We start from the raw sequence: 25,575 nt of genomic DNA on the forward strand, positions 1-25,575 counted from the left end.
ATCAGTCCTTTTAATGAATATTCATGGTTGATTTCATTTAGGATTGGCTTGTTTGATCTTCTTGTAGTCCAAGGGACTCTTCCAGAGTCTTCTCCAGCCTCACAATTCGAAAGCATCAATTCTTCAGCACTCAGACTTCTTTATGGTACAACTCCATGACTACTGGAAAACATAGCCCTTAGCCTTTACCCTTGAGAATAAAAGGCAATGTTCGTTAAGTAGCCTGAGTACCAGTGAATTTTCCATACAGTAGATCCCCTATATACAAACCTTCAAGTAGTGAACTTTCAAAGCTGGCAAACATGTGTTCACATGTCCAGTCTGGTTAAGTTAGTTCACGTATCTGGCATACATTGTCACCCATGTGCATCCTCTACAAATGGTTGTGCTTTTGTGTGCTTTACTGTACAGTACTGTATGGAGCAGAATATCTTTATTTTAAGCCCAGGATGTACCCAGACATCACTGGATCATTATTTCAAAAGAGCAGATAGAACTGAATCCAGCACAGAACCAGAACCTGTGCCATCCACATCAGAGATGAGTGAAATGGCAACTTGCCTTCCATCTCCCATTGTTGACGATCCTTCAGCTTTACCATCTCCCACCTCCTCTCCCTCCACGGGTCAGTAACTCTTCTTGCCTGTTCACTCGATGCCTGTGTGCCAGCTGTTGTACTAGGGGCTGTACTTTTCAAGGTACTGCACTGTAAGATTAAAAATGTTTTCTTTGTGTTTGTTTTTGTGTTCTTTATGTTATTATTTGTGTGAAAAGTGTTATAATCCTGTTACAATCCAGTACTATATGGCCAACTGTGTTAGTTGGGTGCCTGGGGCTAACTTTGTTGGACTTACGAACAAATTGGACTTACAAACGTGCTCTTGAAATGGAACTCATTCATCTGTCGGGAACTTACTGTATTTGACTTAATTCCCCAGGGATCAGAGGTACACTAGGATGACTGATTTCCACCTGAGTGAGGATCAACCCCTGCCACAGCCACTGCTAACAGTAAACATTTATTGAGTGTTAACCTGCATTCATGAGTATTCAGGGTTTCTGTGTTCAGGACAACCATATGAAGTAGCTGTATTCATCTTTGTCCCACAGAGGGAGAGGTCAGTGTCAGGCAGTTTGTCAGGAAGGACTCCTACTCCCACCTTTAGGGAAACCATCGACACTCCCCACCTCCACCTGACAGTCACAACTGGACTCAGCCTGTGAACAAACTGCAGAACCAGGGAGCTTTGGCAACATCTTCTGGGTGGAGGGTGGGGGTTGGGGTGGGGAGTGGGTAGGGAGGGGGATGGCAGGGTTGTTGGATGCTGCTGCCAGCAGGTTGTCAGATGCCAGACTGACACCTGAGTCCCTGGCCCCACCCCTCTTTGAAAGGTGAAAAGGGTGTCAGTGACCAACATTTTTTTAATTAAAAAAAATTGAGGGGACTTTCCCGTCAGTCCAGGGGTTAAGACTCTGTGCTTCCAATGCAGGGGCCACAGATTCGATCCCTGGTTGAGGAATTAACATCCTGCATGCTGCGTGGTACAACCAAAAAAATTTAAAAATTAAAGATTAAAAAAAATATCCATAAACCTTTTTTCAACCAGGCTCTGGGCCTCGAAAGCTTGTCCCTCGGGGAGGAGCTAATGACAGAGCAGGAGGAAAAGGTTCAGATAACAGTGGTCACTTGGCATTGGCCCTGAATGGCTCCAACAGTTTCTGAAGTCTTCACTGTCTGGCCCTTCCCCCTCGAGTCTCAGTCTGATCAGCCCGATGAAAGGTGACTGGCCATCCTGTGCCCCCTCCCTGGCTGAGCCCTCCCCTAAAGGCATAAGTGCAGCGCCACCTCTCCTCCCACCCCCCACCTCCCACCCAAGAGACTGAATAACAGCCATGTAAGCACCTGTCTAGAGGCTACCCATCATCCTAATGTTTGATTCGCTGTCCCCCACTTGCTCGCAAACCTGCTGTGTCATTTGAGGGCTTCCTTAGCACTAAGCAGATTTACCGCAAGGCAGTCATCACAATAGAGAAAATGAACCTCTCCTGGCTGAAAGGCACAGAGGACCCTCCCGCCCCTGACCCCCACTCCTCCCCTGCCCCTCCCCCTGTTTCTTCCTTCTTTTTATTGTCTGTTAGGTATTGTTCACTGTGAAAAAAATTTCCTGCAGCAACTGGCCTCCAGAGGCCAGGGTCTCCACTTAGAACCTGTTTACCTTAAAGAGTGTAACATTTTGACTGTCAGTTTCACTGCTCTTAGCACCCAGCCCTAGTTCTCTCTGAAATGTGCACTGGACTTTGTGGCTGTAGGAAGTTGCTTTTATGATCGAGCAAGACTCTGCAGCTGGTGAGTGCAGAGACCACGAGTTCTATCGGGCTTTCCCTTTCTGTTTACCAGCATCATTATCCTGAGTTTATTAAGGTCTGTCTGTACGTGACACCACCCCGGATGTTACCTTTACCTGCCACCTATGAAGATGTGCCCAGGTCTCTCCTCTGGGATCCTCTAATTTGTAAACCATTTGCTGAAGATAATAACATAGAAATCTGCCAACAAGCGATGGTTAAGGAATGGTTGATAGACATTGTTGAGCTAATTGAGTGTTCTGGAAAATAAATTTGGCATGACCATCAGAACAAATTTTCAAAGAATTGGAGTTCCAGACATAGCAAAAGTGTGCCAGAGATCGTGCACCTATTCGTTGATGAAATCAGGAAACATTTGCGGAGCTTGTAAAAAGCAGCTTTTGTTCTTTTTTTTCACAAGAGCGTAGCTGCAGAGTAAGCTGACAGCGAGGTCAGTGACTGCTCAGAGCTTAAGTATGACCATCAAGGAATAATGGATGACGGAGACATTTGGGGAAGTTTGGAGAAACGAGATCAGTCACTTAAATTTTATAATTGCCAAGAACAGGATGTGGTATGTAAGCCATTCCAGGAAACAGGACTGAAGTCAGAGCCTGGGCTGACCATCGGAGCAGGGCAGGTATCCAGGGGTCCCAGGGGAAGAAAAGCTGCAGGAGGAAGCAGTCAGGGCTGCAGGAGAGCATCTCACGAGGAGAAAGAAACCTGAACTGTTAGAGGGCCCCTCCATGAGCCAGGCTTCATCCACATCCTGAGAACTGGAGAGGCAGGTGATCAGGGCCACAGTCCCGGGTGAGCAGGGACATTTGGACTGGTTACAGGACAGAAATACAGGCACGAGGGAAACTTGGGCTAGGGGATGGGTGTCACCAGGTAAAGCGATTGGTTGCAGGATGCCCAGGGAGTAAACACAGTCTAGAAAGGGGCCTGAGGGGGCAGACACAGGAGCCACAATGAACACACTTCCTCTCCAGAACACCAATGGCTCAGCCTGACCCAGAGTAGAGGCTTGTGCTGTGTCATGTTGCTGCCTAAACTTCTCCCAATGGGGGCAGCAGGGGCTTTTGGGGTGGGAACTTGGCTGCTGAAACCAGCAGCAGGAAGGGCAGGAAGTCAGGCAAATCAGGAGAGAAGAAAGAACACCTGTCACAGGAGAACTGCCCACCCGCCCCCCCACTCCCGGGCCTCCAGCACCGTAAACAATCCCCTGGGCACACCTGAGAAAGAGTGGAACCATAATAAAGCCCCCAGCACACAGATGAGGTCGCCAGAGCCTAGAAGTAAGCAAGTGCTCAGAGAATGATGGAAAAATGTCAGAAGGACATAGGGGCCAACCTTCAGTGGCTCCCACTGGCCAAATCTGGGATATTTTGATCATCAAGATATATAATGACATTAACAGATTATAACTCAGTGAAACAAGAAAGTGTGAGTCCACACTCACATGAGTAAATGATCGAGGAAAAGCCCTCCTTACCGTAAAGTACTGACTCATCGATGCAAAATGAATGATGGGTTTAGAAAAATCACCATTTGCCAACACTCATCAGTTCAGTTCAGTTGCTCAGTCATATCCGACTCTTTGTGACCCCATGAATTGCAGCACGCCAGGCCTCTCTGTCCATCACCAACTCCCGGAGTCTACCCAAACCCATGTCCATCGAGTCAGTGATGCCATCCAACCATCTCATCCTCTGTCATCCCTTTCTCCTCCTGCCCCCAATTCTACTCAGCATTAGGGTGTTTTCTAATGAGTCAACTCTTCGCATGAGGTGGCCAAAGTATTGGAGTTTCAGCTTCAACATCAGTCCTTCCAATGAACACCCAGGACTGATCTCCTTTAGGATGGACTGGTTGGATCTTCTTGCAGTCCAAGGGACTCTCAAGAGTCTTCCCCAACACCACAGTTCAATTCTGTGGTGCTCAGCTTTCTTCACCGTCCAACTCTCACATCCATACATGACCACTGGAAAAACCATAGCCTTGACTAGATGTACTTTTGTTGGCAAAGTAATGTCTCTGCTTTTAAATATGCTATCTAGGTTGGCCATAACCTTCCTTCCAAGGAGTAAGCGTCTTTTAATTTCATGGCTGCAATCACCATCAGCAGTGATTTTGGAGCCCAAAAAAATAAAGTCTGACACTGTTTCCACTGTTTCCCCATCTATTTGCCATGAAGTGATGGGACCAGATGCCATGATCTTAGTTTTCTGAACGTTGAGCTTTAAGCCAACTTTTTGACTCTCCTCTTTCACTTTCATCAAGAGGCTCTTTAGTTCTTCTTCACTTTCTGCCATAAGGGTGGTGTCATCTGCATATCGGAGGTTATTGATGTTTCTCCCGGCAATCTTGATTCCAGCTTGTGTTTCTTCCAGCCCAGCATTTCTCATGATGTAGTCTGCATATAAGTTAAATAAGCAGGGTGACAATATACAGCCTCGACGTACTCCTTTTCCTATTTGGAACCAGTCTGTTGTTCCACGTCCAGTTCCAACTGTTGCTTCCTGACCTGCATACAGGTTTCTCAAGAGACAGGTCAGATGGTCTGGTATTCCCATCTCTTTCAGAATTTTCCACAGTTTATTGTGATCCACACAGTCAAAGGCTTTGGCATAGTCAATAAAACAGAAATAGATGTTTTTCTGGAACTCTCTTGCCTTTTCGATGATCCAGCGGATATTGGCAATTTGACCTCTGATTCCTCTGCCTTTTCTAAAACCAGCTTGAACATCTGGAAGTTGACGGTTCACGTATTGCTGAAGCCTGGCTTGGAGAATTTTGAGCATTACTTTACTAGCCTGATTTATTCAGGTGAGGATCATCCATGAAAGCTTAAGGAAGTGGTGAAAGTTTGATTTACATAATCTAAAAATATCTCCCCACAAATACCTTATTAATTACTAAAGGGAAAAGTGACATCTTTCCAGTGGAAAACCTGACGGACTCCATGTTAACCAAAGCACAGGAGTGAACACACCCCATATCCAATAAAACAGAAAATCCTTCAAACCATATCCAGGAAACCACTGTCATCCCCACCATGGGGTCGCCAGTCCCCTCATCATTGTGTCCCTGCCTCCCCTTGTCCACACAGAGGTCACTGTCAGCATGGTAGCCTGAGGGGTCCTGTTAAAATGGGACTGTCACCTGATGGCATCACTTGTCTAAGCAAACCTTCTCACACCCTCATCTTGCTCACAACCAAAGCCCATGTCCCCATGGTGGACCAAGGGTCAGGTCTTGTGTCTCAACCTCCCACTGCTGCTGGCCCTGCCTCCTCCAGCCTCAGCGGCTGGCTGTCCCTTTAACGCATCAGGCACGTCCCCATCTCAGGGTCTGGCCCTTTCTGCTCCTTCCCCTGCGACAGTCTTCCTCCAGATTCCTCTTGAGCCTGTTCCTTCATTTCCTTCAAGGCGTGGCTCAGCCCAAACCTCTTTCAACTCTGCTTTCCCTGGAAACTATTTAGAATGGCAGCTTCCCTGCTTCCCACCTGGGCAGTCCTGCAGTCTCCCTTGCTTTCCCTCCTGTATATCTGCAGATACTTTCTAATGTACTGAGTGATTAGTTATGTACTTCTGTTAACTCTCACACACTAGCGTTTTAAAATAATCATATTTATTTATTATTTTTGGCTGTTCTGGGTCTTAACACTGCTGTGAGAGCTACTCTCTAGTTGCGATGCACGGGCTTCTCATTGCGGTGGCTTCTCTTGTGTCGGAGCACAGGCTGTAGGGGGCACGGGCGTCAGCAGTTGTGGCTCTCAGGCTCTAGAGCACAGGCTCAATAGTTGTGGTTTAGTTGCTCCTTGGCATATGGGATCTTCCCAGGCCAGGGATCGACCCTGTGTCCCCTGCATTACAAAGCAGATTCTTTACCAATGAGCCACCAGAGAAGCCCTCCCACATTAGCATTTGAGCTGGGAGAAACATATTCTGAGAAACTAGGACACAGTGGACATTTAATCCACACTTGCTGTAATGTTGAATGATTATGTACCTATTATAGGCCTCACTGGGACTGTGCATGTGCATAGCATGGGATACAAAATAACAAAAACTGAACAAAACCAAATAAAACACATTTGTCCTGGTCTCTAGCTCTTCAGAACCTGAAGATTCCACTGGAGAAGTAAAGCAAATACAGACTAGCATCAGCGCGGCATCAGGTGTGAAGTTCTTGGTCCCTTGTGCCCATGTGAGCTGGATTCCAGGAAGGGACTGTCCCAGGGCCTGGTATTCTAGAGGGGGCGGGGGGACTGTTTGGGGGAGAAGCAGAGAGAGGGACACCCCAGACACAAGGAGCCATGCTGAGATGCTTCTTCCAGAGCCTATGTGGGGTGGGGGTGGGAGGTGGCGGGGAGGCCATGGGGAATGCAGGCACTGAGTGGCAGAGTGTGAGTGAGGCCAGGCTGCAGAGGGATTGTGGCTCTCAGGGCTCTTCACTCCCCAACCCCACCCGACTCAGCCCATCCTGCCTGTCCTGGGCCAGGCTAGCCTGTTAGTTTGCATCTCCTAGGAGCACACCTGAGACAAGACTGAGGCATGTGCTGCCTTCCTGGGAGTAATCCCAGGGGCAGTGAGGCAGGGAGGAGAAGGAAGCTGATGCTGGTACCCAAATGAGCAGGCACCACAGGCCACTACTGTAGCCACCAGGCCAAGCCTGCTGGGGATGTGTGGGGAACAGGGCTGTGGAGATTCTCTCTCCGTTGTTCCTGTGCAGATGCTGCTGGGATGCAAGAGCATCACCTCCCCCAGCACTTCCAGCACTGCCCCCAGCAGATCCCAAGACAGCCACCCCCAGAGAGCTGTAGGGTATGGGGGCCCGGGGATGGGGGAGCAGCAGCAGGGACTAAGGAGCTGGAGGAGGTGCCAGCGATAATCATGTGGTTTCATGCATTTTACAGTAAGGAGATACATAGGTTGTAGGCACCGTGGCAGGGCTTTTTTAAAAAATAGAGGGTAATAAGAATTTTCCATGCATCACCACAGTGCCTAGCCCAACTCAGAATTCCTGTGAACCTGGTCCCTGATACTCTATAAAGGCAAAGAAAGAGCTGGCCCATCTAGTAATGTAGACGGATGGGGCTCAACCATCCTCCTGGCTAAAGACTGTAAATAAGAATCAATATCACGGAGCCTGGAAAAAGCATTCTCCCCCATGATGACTGAGTGGGGCGAAGAAATGAGGCACCAGTCAACCCCTCAATTCATTCACAAGGGCAGTGGCACTTGTAATTAGCATTCAAATTTCAATTCCATAATTTTCAGGTAAAAATCTAGAGCCAAACCCACATGTCTCCTGGCTGATCGTCCTTGTTGTTCAGTTCCTCAGTCATGTCTGACTCTTTGTGACCCCATGGACTGCAGCACGCTAGGCTTCCATGTCCCTCACCATTTCCTGGAGTTAGCTCAAACTCATGGCCATTGAGTCAGTGATTCCATCCAACTAGCTCATCCTCTGTACTTGCTGACAGTACATATTCTTTTTTTTTTAATTAAAAAAACTCATTTCTTTATTTAGTTTTGGGTGCACTGGGTCTTCGTTGCTGCGTGCAGGCTTTCTCTAGTTCTCTGGTTGGCTACTCTCTAGAGGCAGTGTGGTGGCTTCCCTTGTTGTGGAGCAGGAGCTCTAGAGCTTGTGGGTTCAGTATTTGCGGCGCACGGGTTTAGTTGCCCTGTAGCATGTGGGGTCTTCCCAGATCAGGGATTGAACGTGAGTCACGTGCATTGGCAGGCAGATTCTTACCTACTGGACCACAAGGGAAACCCCTGACATTTTCAGGATTAAAGGAGATCACAAGGCTCCAGGAAGCTTGGCGCCTGAAGGGAAACTGGGAATCTCAGTGCAGAGATGAGGAGAGGGCTCTGAGGGCTCTCAGTGTCCTGGCTGGTAGACCCTGGGGGCAGGAGCTTTGACCTTGTGAGAACCAGGTCTCCAAGGGAAGAACAGTCAGCATAGCAGCCTTGCCAGCTGAGAGGGAAACGTCCTTGAACTCGGGAGGTCTGTCCAAACCAGTTCCATCAGGAGCAGCCCCACCTTCCACCTGATGGTAACTAGAGAAGACTGAGGCCCTGCTGGTTCTGGAGGATTTTTCTGGATTCCTGGACCTGCCAGGAATGTGACTTTGAGGGGCAGCCAGCAAGGCCTGAGGCGTGGGAGGCTGAGGCATTTCAGCAGCTGTTCGGGGGTGGTGGCACATTTTCATTGTCTTGGGGCAATTACTGTAGAGTTGAGTTCCCCTCTAACCTTTATGGTCCCGTTTGGGAATTTGGTGAATTAATCAATGGCTGGGAGGAGGAAAGAGCCACAGTTTTGTCTCTTTTTCCAGGGATGCTTGGCCGGGTCCCTCCCAGGGAGCGCCCTCCTGTCTTTGGAGCTGTACGCCCAGGGTGCCCAAAAGGAAACCCTCTACTCCTTCCCCACAGCTCCAAGCACAAGATGAGTTCCCTGAAGGGAGTGACACAGCAATGCCTGGCGGTGCGCATCAGCCAGCCTCTGCATCCCATCCTGGGGTGTGACTTGGGGCCTCTGGAGGCGCCTCCGCTCCAGGCAGCAGCACCCCCACACACACTGACCCTCAACACCGCAGGACCTGGTCTGGACTCTCCCACACTCTGCTGGCCTCCTCGGCCTTGTTACTGTCTGTCTCGGAACCTTGCCTTCCCTTCTTCAGCCTTCCCATTCATATTCAGATAAGCACCCCCTCACTGGTCCTCATGGAAGCTGGTTCTATGGGGAAGGACAGGGAGGCACAGAGAGGGTTGCAGGTTGGTGGGGGACACACAGCTGGTGAACAGAAGTGATAAGACTGAGAGTCAGGGCTTCTGACTCCAGTCCTACCGCTCTTCCCCTTTCAAGGGTCCTCTCCGCAGCCTCCCACTTAAAACCGCTCTCACATATCTATTAGGGAAAGGATGGGCATTCCCCTCATGCATCCCTGTGTGGGCCGTGTTACCTGAGGACAGTTCTCAAGACGTGCGGGAGGATGGGGGTGGGCGGTTGGAGGGGTGTTCCCAGGTGGGAAAGATGATGAAGACAGCAGTAAACAGCAGCATCACTGACCAAGCACCCATCACAAAGTTCAGCAAGTTATAAGCACTTTTTTCAGATTAATCCTTTAAACAACTCTATGGTTTGAGTAATACAGTTGTCCCCATTTACAGGTAAAGAAGCTGAGGCATACTTAAATACCATGCCCTGGGTCCCCAAGTGGTCAACCAGGGCCGCACACCTCCAGGCCCTGCTACTCCCAAGTCAATGCTCTCCTGAGTACTGTGAGGTGCTGGGCACTGACCTCATACGTTCACCCACTGATGGAGCCTCACAGTCATTCAGTGGACTGTTTCTCCCCCATTTTACCAGCACAGAGTCTAGATAACTCGCCCAAGGATGCAAGCCACCAGAGCCAGCTGGACTCTCGGGGTCATGATCTAACCACTCACATTTGTTGCTCTGCTGCAGATGTAGTGAGTCACTTGCCTCCTTCATCCTCAAGGTCAAGGGTGAAGGTGGATCTGGTTCAATCGACGCCCTGTTCAGAAACGAGGTCCTATTTGGGTTATTGATGATAATGATTTAAGGCACAGGGTTTGCTTGGCAGGGACTTGAAAGAGCCTTTGCTTGGTCCAGCCTTTGGATCCTCTGAGAAGCACTGTGCTTCTGGAACTGTGTAGGAAGGGGCTTCACAGGGGCCTGCTGTTACCACCTTTAAAGAAAAGGTGAAAATGGAAGAGAAAAATTTACCCACCTCTATTTCTCTAAGGGGCTTCCTAGGTGGCTCAGTGGTAAAGTCTCCTGCCAAGCAGGAGACTCGGGTTCGATCCCTGGGTTGGGAAGATCCCCTGGAGAAGAAAATGGTGACCCACTCCAGTATTCTTGCCTGAGAAATCCCATGGACAGAGGAGCCTGGTGGGCTATAGTCCTTGGGGTTGCAAGAGTCAGACACAACTTATTGACTTAACAACAACAGAGTTTTCTAGGAGTGTTTATTTCTATGTGGTTATTTAGTCACTCAATCATGTCCGGACTCTTGTGACCCCATGGACTGTAGCCCGATAGGCTCCTCTATCCATGGATTCTCCAGGCAAGAATACTGGAGTGAGTTGCCATTCCCTCCTCCAGGGGATCTTCCCAACCCAGGGATGGAACCCAGGTCTCCTGCACTACAGGCAGATTCTTTATCAACTGAGTCACCAGGGAAGCCCAATATTTCCATGTTCCAGTTAACAAACAGAATGGCATTGGATCAGTCCAATCGTTATACACTGATTATTGGGTCAGTGCTGCTTTCAAAGGGTGGTTTTGGACCTGAGCTGTTCCTTCCACAGTGGGGAAGCAGTGCTGCTCTCCCTTGGTACAAAACTCTCCTGAAAAATAGACAGTGGTTTTCACAGAAATCAGAACGTTTTCCAACAGCATCAATAATTAACTCCTATTCCTCACCCTCATCCCCCAAGGAGGATGCTTTTAAGGGAAGATTGTCCAAAGAAAACAAAGAGATCCAGGTGGTGGTGACATCACAGGAGTCCAGAACCTCTCTGGAGAAGATGCCCCTTGAGGTTAAAAAGACATTAGTCAGGTAGACCCACTCTCAGGATCACACCTATCAATATTTGATAAGAGCTAAAGCTGAGAAGTGCAAATCGACGAAAAGCTCATCTTGCTTGCTCACTGCCAAAACAGTGCAGAGGGCTACGGCCATACTGGATATACCTAGACAGGGGTTCATCCATCCATTCTTACCCTCAGTCAAGAGACTTATTTAGCTACGCGTAAGATGCTCTTCTACGTGCTGGAACTATATCAAGGAACAAAACAAAGACCCGTTATGATGGTATTTATAGTTTTGTGAGTGAGAAAAAATAATACATTTTATATATATATATTTATATGTATATGTCAAATACGTATGACATGGCTCAGATGGTAAAGAATCTGCCTGCAATGCAGGAGACCCCAGGTCGATCCCTGGGTTGGGAAGATCCCCTGGAGAAGCTACCCACTCCAGTATTCTTGCCTATAGAATTCCATGGGATCGCAAAGAGTCAGACACAACTGAGCAACTAACATTTCAATCTATTGTGTAATAGTATATACTGTAATATTATATATAATTTAATGATAATAGATATATTAAATATGTTTATTAAATAATCAAATTATTAACTATCAAATCTAAACTTAATGTAAATATTAAATTATATATACATATATATGTGAAATCTCAGATAGTGATAAGTGCTATGAAAAAAATATAGCATGGAATAAAGCAGCTAGGGGTGAGCCAAGGGTGTTATTGTTTAGTTGTGAATGGTGTCGGGGAGGCCACTGTGATAAGGTGACATCTGAGCAGAGACCTCAAGGAAGAAGGGGAGGGTTGTGCTGCTCTAGGGGAAGAACTCTCCAGGCAGACACTCCAGGGGCAGAGTCTCTGAGGGGAACAGGCGTCGTGTGTGTCAGGGAGCAGGAAAGAAGTGTCAGCAGGTGAGGCCAGGGAAGTGACCGGCCCCTGTATGGCACGCTGTGGACCAGTGTCAGGACCTTGGCTTGTATCTGGAATGAGCTGAGATGCTTTGGCCAGTTATTACCCGAGGGGTGACAGGACCCTATCTACTGAAAACAAAACAACACAGGAGCACTCTAATTGCTGAGTAGAAAACAGACCTAGGGCAGCTAAACAGAGCTGGGAGACTGTTTCAGAACATTTGCTGATAATTCAGGCCAGAGGTGATGCCAGATGCTGCCGACAGGCCAAGTCCCATGCAACCAAGAACTGACCACTGGATTCGGCCATGGGGAAGCCCTGATGATATAATTAAGGGCAGTTTCAGGGGCGAGGATGCAGGGCTGACCCAAGTAGTTCAAGAGGAGGGGAGAAGAGGAACATGGCAGTAACAGAAGAGGGGACATGGGGCCAAAAGAGGATACTGGGGGGTGGTGGTGAATAGCAGGCTTTTCAGGTGCTGAGGACAGGATCCCATGAAGGGTGACTTTATGGGAACAAAAGGAAACAGAAGCTGGAGAGATGTAATTGGGCTGGTCCTCTGTTCCTCTGAAGGGGCAGAGCTTAGATAGACACTGTCAGAGGTAGTTTGCAGTTACTCGAGTGGGTGGGTAGGTGAGATGGTAGGGTCTGAGGAAGCCCTCTTCTGACTGTCTACTTTCTCACTGGAATAGAAAGGTCACATTCACACAAAATCAGCAAAGGGTGAATTTGGAGATCTGGAGAAAGAGGATCTGATGATTTCCAGAGAAGAGAGAGTTTCCCTGATAGCTCAGTTGGTAAAGAATCCACCTACAATGTGGGAGACCTGGGTTCAATCCCTGGGTTGGGAAGATCCCCTGGAGCTACCCACTCCAGTATTCTGACCTGGAGAATTCCATGGACTGTATAGTCCATGGGGTTGCAGAGTCAGCTTACCTTGTGGCTCAGCTGGTAAAAAATCTGCCTGCTATGCGGGAGACCTGGGTTTGATCCCTGGGTTGAGAAGATCCCTGGAGAAGGGAACAGCTACCCACTCCAGTATTCTGGCCTGGAGAATTCCATGGACCGTATAGTCTATGGGGTCGCAAAGAGTCGACACAACTGAGCGACTTTCACTTTCACTTTCAGAGAGAAAAGAGGTTGTGAAACTTTCTCCTAGGAGAGCAAGAGGGTGAAGGGATCATGGAATCCTCTTAGGGATTTGCAGGCACACAGAAGTCCTTCCTGAGTCTGAAGGTTGGTTGTGTGTTTTTTCTCCACCCATGCTCAGTCCCCAGGTTCAAGTACAAAATAGGGGGAGGGTTGGATTCAATGAGAGTTGGGATTTTTCTCGGGGGGAGCAGGACATATGGAGTGAGATCATAGGTTATAGGATCAATGGACTGTAGGTCTTAGTGGGGTCAAAGCATTGCTAGAATTGAGTACTAGACGGTGTAAACTGTAAAGATAGGAGAGTGGGTTGCCTGAAGGCAAACTGGACTTCATTCGCCAATGGAAGGAAAATATGCTGGTTTCCTATTGCTGCTGTCATAGGTTATCACAATTTATTGGCTTAAAACAAGACAAATGAGGGACTTCCCTGGTGTTTCAGTGATTAAGAATCTACCTGCCAATGCAGAAGACATGGGTTCGATCCCTGGTCAGGTAACTAACATCCCACATGCCACGGGACAACTAAGCCCTCATACCACAACTAGAAAGTCCCACATGACATAACAAAGATCCCGCATACTGCAAATAAGAACCAATGCAGCCAAATAGATACATAAATAAATAAATATTTTAAAAAATAAAATAAAACAATACAAATGTATTCTTTTATCATTCTTAGAGGTCAGCATTCTGAAGTGGGCCTCAATGGGCTGAAGGCACTGTGTTGGCTGGCCTGTGTTCCTTTCTGGAGGCTCCAGGGGCGAGTCCACACCTCAGCCTTTTCCAGCCCGCAGAGGTCACCCACATTCCTCAGCTCGTGGTCCTCTTCCTTCATCTTCAAAGCTGGCAATAGTGGGTCAGGTTCTTCTCACATAGCATCATTCCGACATCCTCTTCGTCTTTCCTTTTCCATATTAAAGGGTTCTTGTGTTTGTCTGGGCCCATCTGGGTAATGCAGGATACTCTCTCTGTGAGGTCAGCTGGTTAATAACCTTAATCCCCCTTTGCCATCTAATGCACCTTATTCACAGATTCTAGGAATCAGAACATAGATATCTTTGGGTGGGTGTGTGTGTCAGGGGGTGTCATTATTCTACCTACACAGGAGGAGTGTAGACAAGATAAAGACAAAGTCTAGGTATAACCATTGGAGTGAGGGCATGAATGGGGGAAAAGGTCACATCATTGGAGGAGAGAAGGTTCAGGAAATGAGAGGCTAGGCTGTTGCAAGGAGTGTCTGAGAGAATACTGAACACACCCAGAATTAGAATGGGAATAGTATTGGAGAGAATGAGAGTTAATAAGGAAATAAAAATCATTAATGAATGGAGAGTAATGACCAGGGGATGAAGCAATTTTCATTGACAAGCTGTTGGGTGAGAGGAGGTATTGGTAACGGAGGTGGCAAAGTTGGTATCAAGGGAAAAACATTTTCCAAGCTCTGCTTCTTTGGAAGAAGTTTCATAAAAGGTAAATGAATGAGAAAGATTTTCATGAATGCAGAATTCCCATATGTATTCCATGTCTCAAGGGGAGCTCTCATAATTGTATTGTTTTGTATTTTTCAAAATGTATAAACATCTATTATCTTCATATGTGCTCAACTGTGAGATGGAAACAGACAAGCCATGTTGTCCCTCTTTCTTAGTTTGGAAAAGAAGAGATTGATTTATAGCAAATAAGTGGAAACATTAAATCGACCCTGTGCCCATTCAATTATTGAGCTGCGTTATTGACTATATTGCAAAAAATACAATAAAATGTATCATCTAGTTTCTGTCCTCCAAGAGGTGGAACTCTCGGATCAAAAGCCCCTTGGAGAATCTGATGAAAGATAAACTTTTGCCCCTAAAAAGGCACATACACAAAAAATTTTACTTATAATTTCATGACATCCCCAGTTTCCCTGGAGTCTTAAGGGGTTCATGCATCCCAGGATAAACCTCTTGTCTAAATGCTGAAGTAAAACCATACTCAGTAGAAATGGAGTTAACAACAGTAAGTCACAAGGGAAGGTATGATAAGGCACCAAATGAGTGGTACAGAAAGCAGGAGTTGTGAGTCCTGAAACCAATGCATCGCTGAACTGGGGAATAATTAAAGAAAGACTGCACGGGATCATAAAGAATTGAGATGATTGCATGAAAAGAGGAGAGACAGAATTTTAGGCAGAAAGAGGGAAAGGAGAGAAATTGGAAATTAGTTTAGAATGCTTGGGGGACTGTCAATAGACCAGTCTGACTATCTGTGAAATGGGAGCAAAATGACTTCTATGGTATATTTGTGAAAGAGAAATAAAATTCTTGGTAGAAGGAGCCCCCTAAACATTTTTAATATGGTAGATGGATTTGTTTCAGGATAAATTAATGTTGTCATTGATTCTGTAGGGATTTCTAAATGTGTGGTAAACACTTTTAAAAGGTCTCTTATCTTTAAAAGAAAACACTGAAGCAGAAAAAAAGTAACTTTCTCCTAATATAAGTGAGAAAGTTCTCCTAAGATCATATAAAAGCTCCTTGAATGTTACATTTTTTCCTATGACTTTCATTCATCTTTTAAATGTTCTTATCTTTATCTGAAAAACTGATTTATGAATACCAAACAAAGGCCTTTTTTTATAACCAGGGTAAATAATGCTTTCATTGCTTCAAGAGTTGGGGTAAGATCCGAAGCTCATCTTTTGTTCCTCTTTCCCCCAGCCTTCTTTTGCTTTCTACTAGATATGAGCTGCCATGTGGTCAGGGAGGAAGTAAAGTGGTCAGTGCATTTTGACCACTTTAAAGAGAGAGTCAAATCTGTCCAACACAATATCAAATGCAAAACAGATGGACAATGGTTAATAATTCTATCTAGAGCGCTGAGTTGCTGCACTGGAATCCAGATTGCAGGCATCAAAGGGAAGAATCCTCTACAGGATTCATCAAGGGACTGAATTACACTAAAATGAGATCCAGTTTCGGAATGTGGAAACTATGGCGAAATCCCCTAAAAGCAGGTTTTTCTGAGCTAAATTCCCCTCTAGCAGTATAGCCATTGAGAGTAATTACAAGCATCAAAGAATCATAGAATGTTAGGACTGGAATGGATCTCAGTGTCCTCCAGTCTGACTCCATAACTGATGCTTGAGTTTCCTCTCTGACATGCCAGCCTCCTCTCTGAATAGACATCTGGAAAAGGGCAAAGTCAGTGGTGTGCTGGGAAATGATTACCAACTGGATCCCCAAAGGGGGAAAAAAAAAAAAGACCGTGACTTGTAGCTTTGCCAATCTCCATGGTGTAAATACTCCCTCTACTACCTATTCAAGCTTCCAACATGGCATCACCATTTTATTTCCACCATACACATATGATAGAAATAAGCTCAGGAACATAAGTAATAGTAAAACATAGTAAAATAATCAGGAGGTAGTGATAAACTTGGACTAATTTTACCTTTTAAAAAGTATAATTATAATATTATAAGATTTAACTTATAATAATGTAATAATTTGGCCCTTGGAGCCAGAACAACCTGGCTCCTTTGCACCACTGATGCGAGCCCTTAAAAGGACGGAGTTCACCCTCCCGAGGAAGGCTGTCAGCTGGTTCTGATTCGTGGCGACTCCCCACTGTCGCTGCCCAGCATTCTCTTCTTGGCCTGTCTTCTCTGCCTCACTTCCATTTCTCTCTAGTTGCTTCTAACAGCCAACACCACTCAGAAAAATAAACTCCAGCTGGATTAGTGCTCTAAATGCAAATATATAACTCTTAAAGAATTAGGAGGTAGTTGGATGTTTTTATAAACTTGGGGCAGGATAGACATCTTAAGCATGGTATAGAATTGAGAAACTATGGGGAAAAAAAAGGATGAACAGACTTGATTTAATAATTCAAGACCTTTGTATAAGAAAATATATCATTACTCAAAAGTTCAAGGAAAGTCATAGAATGGGAGAAAATAAAAGTAAGTACTGTATCTAGCAGGTTAGTAGCCATACTGGATGTAAAAGCACTTAGAAACTAATTAGAAAAGATACATGCACACCCATGTAAATAACAGTATTATTCACAACAGCCAAGATGTGGAAACAACCCAAGTGCCCATCAAATAACTAAAGGATACAGAAGGTAGGGTGTACATATACAATGAAATGCTACTCAACCGTGGGGCTTCCCAGGTGGTCAGTGCTAAAGAACCCACCTGCCAATGCAGGAGACGCAAAAGACGAGGGTTCAATCCCTGGGTCAAGAAGATCCTCTGGAGGAGGAAATGGCAACCCACTCCAGTATTCTTGCCTGGAAAATTTCATGGACAGAGGATCCTGGCGGGCTACAGTCCATGTGGTTGCAAAGAGTCGGACACTGAGTGAGCACACACACATATACACAGCATTACTCAACCATAAAAAAGATAAAATCTGACATTTGCAAAAAAACACGGATAGACCTTGATGATACTATGCTAAGTGAAATAAGTAGACAAAGTAAGACAAAAACCATATGATTTCACTCATAGGTCGAATTTTAAAAATGAACAAAATAAAGAAATCAAGCCAAACAAAAACAAAAGGTTGATACAGAGAACAGAGTAGTGGTTATCAGCAGGTAAGGGGTGGTGTAAAGGGGTTAGAATGGCAAAATGGATAAATGGGGTCATTCATATGGTAATGGCTGGACACTAAAATTTTGGTCATGAGCTTGCTGTAAGGTGCACAGAAGTAGCAATATAATGTTGTACAGATGTTGTACACATGAAACTTATGTAATGTTGTAAAGCAATGTTACCTCAATAGAAAATTAAAAACTCTTAGAAATCAAAAGAAAGACAAAAATACAATTGAAAAATGAGTCAAGGAAATGAGCAAGTAGAAATCACAATAAAATGATGAGATAACCTTTTCACCTCACAGATTAGTAAACATTAAAATGTTTGATAACCCCAGTGTGGGGGAAGCCATGGTAAACAGACATTTACACACTATTGATCAGAGTGTAAATCAATGCAATCAACTCGAAGAGGGGAAAACAGTAACATCTAAAACAGAAAAATAAGTGTAAAAATACATATCCCTTGACACAACAGTTTTGTTATGAATTTATTTAAAATTTTAAGATTGAGCTAAGGTCTGTGTACAAAATCTTTTTTTCACAGCATGGTGGTACATTCATAATATTGGAAACAATAAATGTTCTTTAATAGGAGACTTGGGCTTCTCTGATAGCTTAGATGGTAAAGAATCTGCCTGCAATGAGGGAGACCTGCATTCGATCCCTGGGTCGGGAAGACCCCCTGGAGAAGGAAATGGCAACCCATTCCAGTATTCTTGCCTGGAGAAATCCCATGGGCAGAGGAACCTGGCAGGCTACAAGTCCGTGGGGTCACAAAGAGTCAGACACGACTGAGCAACTATCACTCACTCATTAGGAAACTGGTTAGAAACCTATGGGATTGACACAGAATATGAGGCCATTAAACTGTTATTTAAAGATCTGCATGTGCAAATAAAAATGGTTTCCAAGACTATGTCATTAAATGGAAAAAAGATGCCAGGCATAGTGTTTAGAATTACTCCACTTATGTAAATTTAAAAGGATATGTGTACATATTTGTGTAATCATGTGTTTTATCTGGAAAGAAATAAAGGATACTGTGAACAGGCGTTACTGTTGGGTAGAGAGACTAGAAGTTGAAAGAGGAAAGATGTTTACCGTTCATTTTCTATCTCTATATATTTAAAAAACACCAGGTTCATCACTAGGTTTACTTAGAGAAATAAACACTTTTTTTCCCCCAGAAATAAATGAATGTCTTAGTTTTGACTCTCCAGAAACAGACACCAAGACAAAGAGTTGAGTGTGAGGGTTCATTTGGGAGTTGAACTTGAGAAACCTGAGTAAGCGATGGAGGAAGGGAGCCAGGAAAGGGAAGGCTGTCAATCAAGAGTGTACTGTCAATCAAGTTACCACTGAGAGCAAAGGAATGGCTGAGATCCAGTGAAAAACTCAAAACACAGAGTTAACCCTTCAATGGGTGCATGTCCATTAGCTCCTGTGGGTCACTGATTGAAATCTGCTTCGGTTCCATGGCTTACACAAAGACAGATAAGCTCTGGTGGCGCTGGGAAGCCTCAGGCAGAGATGGGGCAGCCTGCCTGGTGATGGTGAGTGGAGGGATATGAGTGAGGCACTGGCTACATCTGCTGCAGAGACCACAGCCTCAGGACCAGATCCTAATACATCAGTTTGTTGTTGCTTAGTCTCTCAGTCGTGTCCGACCCTTTTGCAACCCCCTGGACTATAACCCTCCAGGCTCCTCTGTCCATGGGATTTCCCAGGCAGGAATACTGGAACTGGTTGCCATTTCCTTCTCCAGGGGATCTCCCAACCCAGAGATCAAACCCACGTCTCCTGCATTGGCAGGCAGATTCTTTACCGCTGAGCCACTGGGGAAGCCCAGTACATCATTAGTATATGCATATTTGCTGACCTAGGAATTTTGTCTAGCATCTCCCTCCTAATACGTAGTAACCTACCTCAGCCTGATTGAAAATATAGGAAGACAGATTTTTATTATAGAATTGTTTTTGATTTTTTTAATTGAAGTATAGTTGATGTATAATGTTGTGTTAATTTCTGCTATACAGCCAAGTGGTTCAGTTATTTATTTCTAAAATATTCTTTTCCATTATGGTTTATCACAGGATGCTGAATATAGTTCCCTGTGCTATACAGTAGGACTTTGTTGTTTATCCATTCTATATATACTAACTTGCATCTTCTGAAGCCAAACTCCTACTCTGTCCCTCCCCCACCCCCTCCCCCTTGGCCACAACAAATCTGTTCTCTATGTCTGAGTCAGTTTCTGTTTCATAGAGAGTTTCTTTGTGTAATATTTTAGATTCCACATAAAAGTGATATCATATAGTATGTCTTTATCTTTATGACTTACTTCACTTAGTATGATAATCTCTGAGTACATCAATGATGCCATAGATGGCATTATTTTATTCTTTTTTGTGGCTGAGTAGTATTCCATTGTGTATATGTACCACTTCTTCTTTATCCATTCCTCTGTCGATGGACATTTAGGTTGTTTCCATGTCTTGACTATTGTGAATAGTGCTGCTATGAACATTGGGGAGCATGCATCATTTTGAATTATAGTTTTCTCCAGTATATGCCCAGAAGTGGGATTGCTAAATCATATAGTAACTCTATTTTTAGTTTTCTGAGGAACCTCCATACTATTCTCCATAGTGGCTGCACCAACTTATGTTCCTACCAACAGTATAGAAGTATTCCCTTTTCTCCATACCCTCTCCAGCATTTATTATTTGTAAACAGAATTATTTTCAATATAGTAGAACCAAAACAAAAACCCAATGTGAATGTGAAGCAGTAGGGGATGAATTGAATGCATTGTGGTGTATCCTCTGTAAGAAGCCAAGAGAAAAAGTGAGATATATCTTGTTAACTTTCATGACAAAAATCTCTGAGACACATTACAATATATGTATAACAATATTTGTAGTAGGGTCTCATTTTTGTAAAGGAAAAAACAAGCAGGTAAAAACACAAAGTCCCAATCCTATGTATATGCATTTATGTATATACACAAAAAAAGGTCAGGAAAAGTAAACAAATTGCAGGAGAGTGAATGGAATTTAAAGTATATGTTGTTGTATATTTGAATGCATTGTTATATGTTTTAATTTACTGTAAAACCCACATTATATTAAAAAGGGGAGCTAGAAATAGTATATGTTTCATAGATCATTGCAGAGACTAACTGAGATAATACATGTAAAATGCCTAGCACAAAGGCCCACATATAGTCAATCTTCAATAAATGATTGGTGTCAAAGGAGATGACTTTTCCAGGCTGGAGAAACCTTGAGTGTGAAGTGAGTCAGACATTCTTCACCTCTTCCCACATCTCTTTATTGGCCCATCATTCGGAACTACCATCAAGAGCCTCCTGCCAGCCAGGCACTGGGGATGCTTCAGGGAAGAGGACCAAGCTCTACCTTTACAAACTCACATTCTAATAATCAAATAAACGTGCATCAGCCACATGGTAATTGATGCTCTGGAAGAAGATAAAGGAGGCAGAGAGGGTGGAGGTGTCCGAGGTGGGGTTGCTATTGTTTACAGATGGTCTCTTATAAAGTGGTGTTTGAGACTTTGAAGGTGTCAAAGACAAAAGCTTTGAATACCTGAGGAAGATCCCCTGGAGGAGGAAATAGCAACCCACTGCAGTATTCTTGCTGGGAAAATCCCATGGACAGAGGAGACTGGTGGGCTGCAGTCCATGGGGTCACAAAGAGTTGGACACAACTGAGCAACTGAGAATGCGCATGCACACGTGCGTGTGTGCGCACACACACACATACACACACACACACACACCCCTGAGGAATAAGCTATCTGAGAATAGGGAAGAGCAAGTGCAAAGGCCCTGAGGCAGCTGTACTTGGCCAATTTGAGGATGAGCCAGGACACTGGTGTGGCTGGAGCAGAGTGGGCCCAGGGGAGAGGGGAGAGGTAGGCAGGGAGGTCTCACAGATGGAAGGTTCTAGAGTGTGTGGATCTGGATGGACTTGTGGCAAGGCAGGGTAGTTCCACAGAAAGAGATGTAAAATGATCGGGGGGTGGAGTGGGGATTAAGCTTGCCTTTATGTTTTCACATCACTGGTCATAGTGCACAAAATGGACTGGGAGAGGGGCAGGTGGGCAAGGGAGATGGGATGAAGGTCCTGCTTTACAAGGTGGGAGAAGGAAGACCATGGCAGCAAGTATGGAGAAGGAGGGGAGGGGATCTTGTGAAAAAGAGCTAAAAGGTGAAACCAGCAGAACCTGGAAATTCATTAGATGTAAATTATAAAGAAGACCTTAAAAAAAAAATGGAGCCAAGAATGAAGCTTAGTGACAGAAACTGCTGCAAGAATGGCTCTCAGTCTTGGGAGAAAGGACTGCCCAGGATGGAAGTCTCCAGCCTGTTGACCAACCACATCCCTTTCTACCTAACACACACTTGAATTCTCCAGCTGCACCAATTACTGAGTTAATCAGAATGCCTTTACCCTACTTGGCTGCCTGGGGAACTCCTCTTCATTCTTCAAAACCCAGCTCAGGCATCACCACCACCGTACAGCTCAAATGAATCATTTACTCTTCTGCATCACTTTCAACCTCATGCACAACCCAGTGCACAGCTTCCCAACCAATGTGAAGTAGTACACTGTGTGAGCAAATAGATCCTAGGTGTGCCCTTGAACTGTCCAATTGGGCCTAGAGTAGCTGGAGCCCCTGGCCAGTCCCCTTCAGCTACCAATAGCACAAATGCTAGAGTAACTCACAAATGCTACCATTTTCTGTACATGCCATGCTCTGGGGGAAGAAACGGATGCACTAAGGATGTTATGTTGGAACTTTTAGTCTCAGTTTCCAGTAATGCCACAAGCAATAGATAAAATATTCCAAAATGTGCACATGAGTTCTTCAGTTTCACACTTATCACCAGGGTCATGTGTAATAAACTGTGTGTGCAATATCAGAAATAAAACCATTTTCTTTGTTAAAAAAAAAATTCCAAAATGAACTGCAAGATTTGCAAGGAATGCTTATGAAAACCAGTTTTCTACTGTCAGTCCACCACCCATCTCCAGACTATACAAAATAACTAAAGGGCCAAGAAAAGAACTGCTGTGAACAGAATTTGGAGGAGGAGAGCTAACTTGTGGGTTCCACCTGGAACTCCCTCAAAACAACATACAGGGGCCTTGAGGAAGCATGTGGAGGTTTAAACTATGTCCCTGAAGCTGGGGGACACAGTGGGCTGAAGTCTGATGGAGTCTGGAGGGAGAGCCTGGTGGGTCAGCCACTCCGACAGCCAACCGGGAGAGGCAGCTGCCTGGGGACTGGCTAGCCCTCAGCATTGAGGAGCAGAAGGCTCCCAGGGTTTCCAGAGGGCAGGATGAGGGCCAAGCAGACACCCACCACTGGAAGAAGGAGTCAGAACCACAGCTGGGGGTGCACTGGTGGGTAGGGGCACTTTGCTCATGCTGACCTCAGCCTGCAGTCCATGCAAGGGGGAGAGGCAGGCAGAGTTTTCCAGGTGAAATGAAGTGTTACGCTTTTGATTATCACAGAAGATTGGCCACATTAATTACTAAAATGAAATGATGCTTTGAGGTTTAAGCGACTGGGACATTTCTCATATCTAAATGGTATCAGGAGAGTGATGGGCCCCTGGTTTTCACCCACCAAATGCTCTAAAGGGAGACTGCAGCGAGAATAAACTATCCTCGCTGCACGCTGGGATCCTGGCTCGTCCATCCTCACAGGTGCAGCTCTGTCTGCATCCCCTCCCATGTCTGCATCAGCTCCTTGAGAGTACCTGTCAGGTCCTTGGACTTGGTGCAGTGCTGGGTACACAGGGGCACCATGGCGTTTGGTGGATGGACCCAACTGCCATCCCATCACACTCTGCGTTTCTGTTTCCTTCTTCCCAGTTTTCTCAGTTGGAGCTCCTTGCCTCTGAGCCTGGAAGGAGTTGCGGGTGAGGACAGAGTGGTCATCCTCCACCCCCAGCTCAGCCCTTGGGCCCCCAGGTGAGTCCTGTGGGGCTGACACCCAACACCAGTTCCCTTCAGCTGCCAACACCTCTTCATCGCAGCGTGCCTTCCAAAAACCATTCCTTCCTGCTTTCCTGCTCTGAAGTTTATTTCCATCTCTCCCCAGGGATCACCCTGCTGTACCACTGCTTCCCCATCACCCGATAGAGAGTTACTTCTTCCTTACCTGCGCCAGTTATGTTTGACTTTCCTTCTTAATCTTGGTTCACTTAGAATTCCACGCATATGGTGACACAGGCGTCCTTATGTCTACGTCACTACCTTGCTACGTCTGTTACAAGTGTCCCCACACCTACGTCATATATCACTACGTTTGTGTTATAGGTGTCCCCACAGCCACGTCACATGTCACTTCGTCTGGGTTAAGGGAATCACCACAGCTACATCACAGGGCATTACATCTGTGTTAGGGTGTCCCCACAGCTACAGCATTCGTCACTACGTCTGTGACACGGGCGTCCCTACATCTACGTCATACATCACTTCGTCTGTGATACGGGCGTCCCCACAGCCATGTCATACGTCACTATGTCTGTGATACGGGCATCCCCACAGTTAAATCACAGGTCACTACATCTGTGACACAGGCATCCCTACATCTACGTCATACATCACTACGTCTGTGACACGGGCGTCCCCACAGCTATGTTATACGTCACTACGTCTGTGATGTGGGTGTCCCCACAGCCACGTCAAACGTCACTACGTCTGTGACACAGGCATCCCTATATCTACGCCATATGTCACTATGTCTGTGATATGGGTGCCCCCACAGCTACATCATATGTCACTGCGTCTGATATGGGCGTTCCTACTTCTATGTCATAAGTCTGTGTTATAAGCATTGGTGGGTAATGAGGATGCTTACAACCATCACCAAGAACTGCCTCATGCCTCCCTCTGAACCATTGCCACATGTATCATCCACATATCGCTCAGGCTACAGGGCTGGCTGAGCTCCGAGGCCAGCCAACCTCCAAGGTGGGACTCAATTTAGCTGCAAAGGGGGATGTGTAGTGGCAACAAGCTTAGTCTCCAGCTCTACCCATTTGCAGGCACCCCAGGCCTTTCCCAGCCCTGCCTCTCATGCCCTTTGGTTTCTACTCAGCTGCATCTTCACTTTGCAACTTCCTGGCCTTGGGGTCTTGCTTCCCGGGCCTGATGCCAAGGCTACTGGACTCTGTTTCTCCTACCTGGAGCCTTGGTCCCCACCTGTTCCCAGTGGCTCTGGATCCTAGGAGCTGTAGGATCTGCTGACTGAATCTCTACTAATGGATCTTTCTGGCCATCCCTGTTCAGCTGCATCCCAGCCCTGGTATGGTCTTGTTGGTCATGAAATCTGGAAGTTATTCAGGTTTTCAGAAATGGTAGGGACAAATGTCATATTATAGCACTTATATGGGGAATCTAAAAAAATGATACAAATGAACGTATTTACAAAATAGAAATAGACTCACAGACATAGAAAACAAACTTACAGTTACTGAAGGGGAAAGGGCAGGGTCGTGGGATATCTATAAATTAGAAGTTTGGGATTAAACAGATATGCATTACCCTATATAAAATAGAAAACCAACAAGGTCCTACTGTATAACACAGGGAACTATATTCAGTGTATTTTAACAACCTATAGTGGAACAGAATCTAAAAAGAACCTATAATGGAAGAGAATCTAAAACTGAATCATTTTACTGTATACCTGGGACTAACACAACATTGTTAATCAACTACATTTCAATAAAAAAAAGGTAAAATAAATGATAGGGACAAAGTTAGGAGGTGAGAAAAATTATCCGATGCCAAAGATCACAGAATGGCAACTCATTCCAGTATTCTTGCTCGGGAAATTCCATGGACAGAGGAGCCTGGCGGGCTATAATCCATGGGATAGAGAAAGAGTTGGACACAGCTTAGCGACTAAACAGCAACAAAAGATCACCTGAGTGGAACTGGAAAGAA

The 25,575-nt window shown here is 45.5% G+C and overlaps 1 long non-coding RNA gene across 1 annotated transcript in view; it reads right to left on the minus strand.

Annotated features, from left to right (window-relative positions):
- The window catches only part of LOC145531425 (uncharacterized), a 70,220-nt gene extending 46,249 nt beyond the window's left edge, over positions 1–23,971 (minus strand). Inside the window, exons 1-3 of the long non-coding RNA XR_014072437.1 lie at positions 23,783–23,971; positions 23,379–23,524; positions 9,807–9,895 (exon numbers count right to left, since the gene is read on the minus strand). This is a non-coding gene — a long non-coding RNA (uncharacterized LOC145531425). The remainder of the gene's footprint in view (positions 1–9,806; positions 9,896–23,378; positions 23,525–23,782) is intronic.
- Positions 23,972–25,575: the final 1,604 nt, after the last annotated feature.

This window comes from Giraffa tippelskirchi, chromosome 13 (genome assembly GCF_054371585.1).
Source record: "Giraffa tippelskirchi isolate mGirTip1 chromosome 13, T2T-mGirTip1v1.2.pri, whole genome shotgun sequence".
NCBI classification, from domain to species: Eukaryota; Metazoa; Chordata; class Mammalia; order Artiodactyla; family Giraffidae; genus Giraffa; species Giraffa tippelskirchi.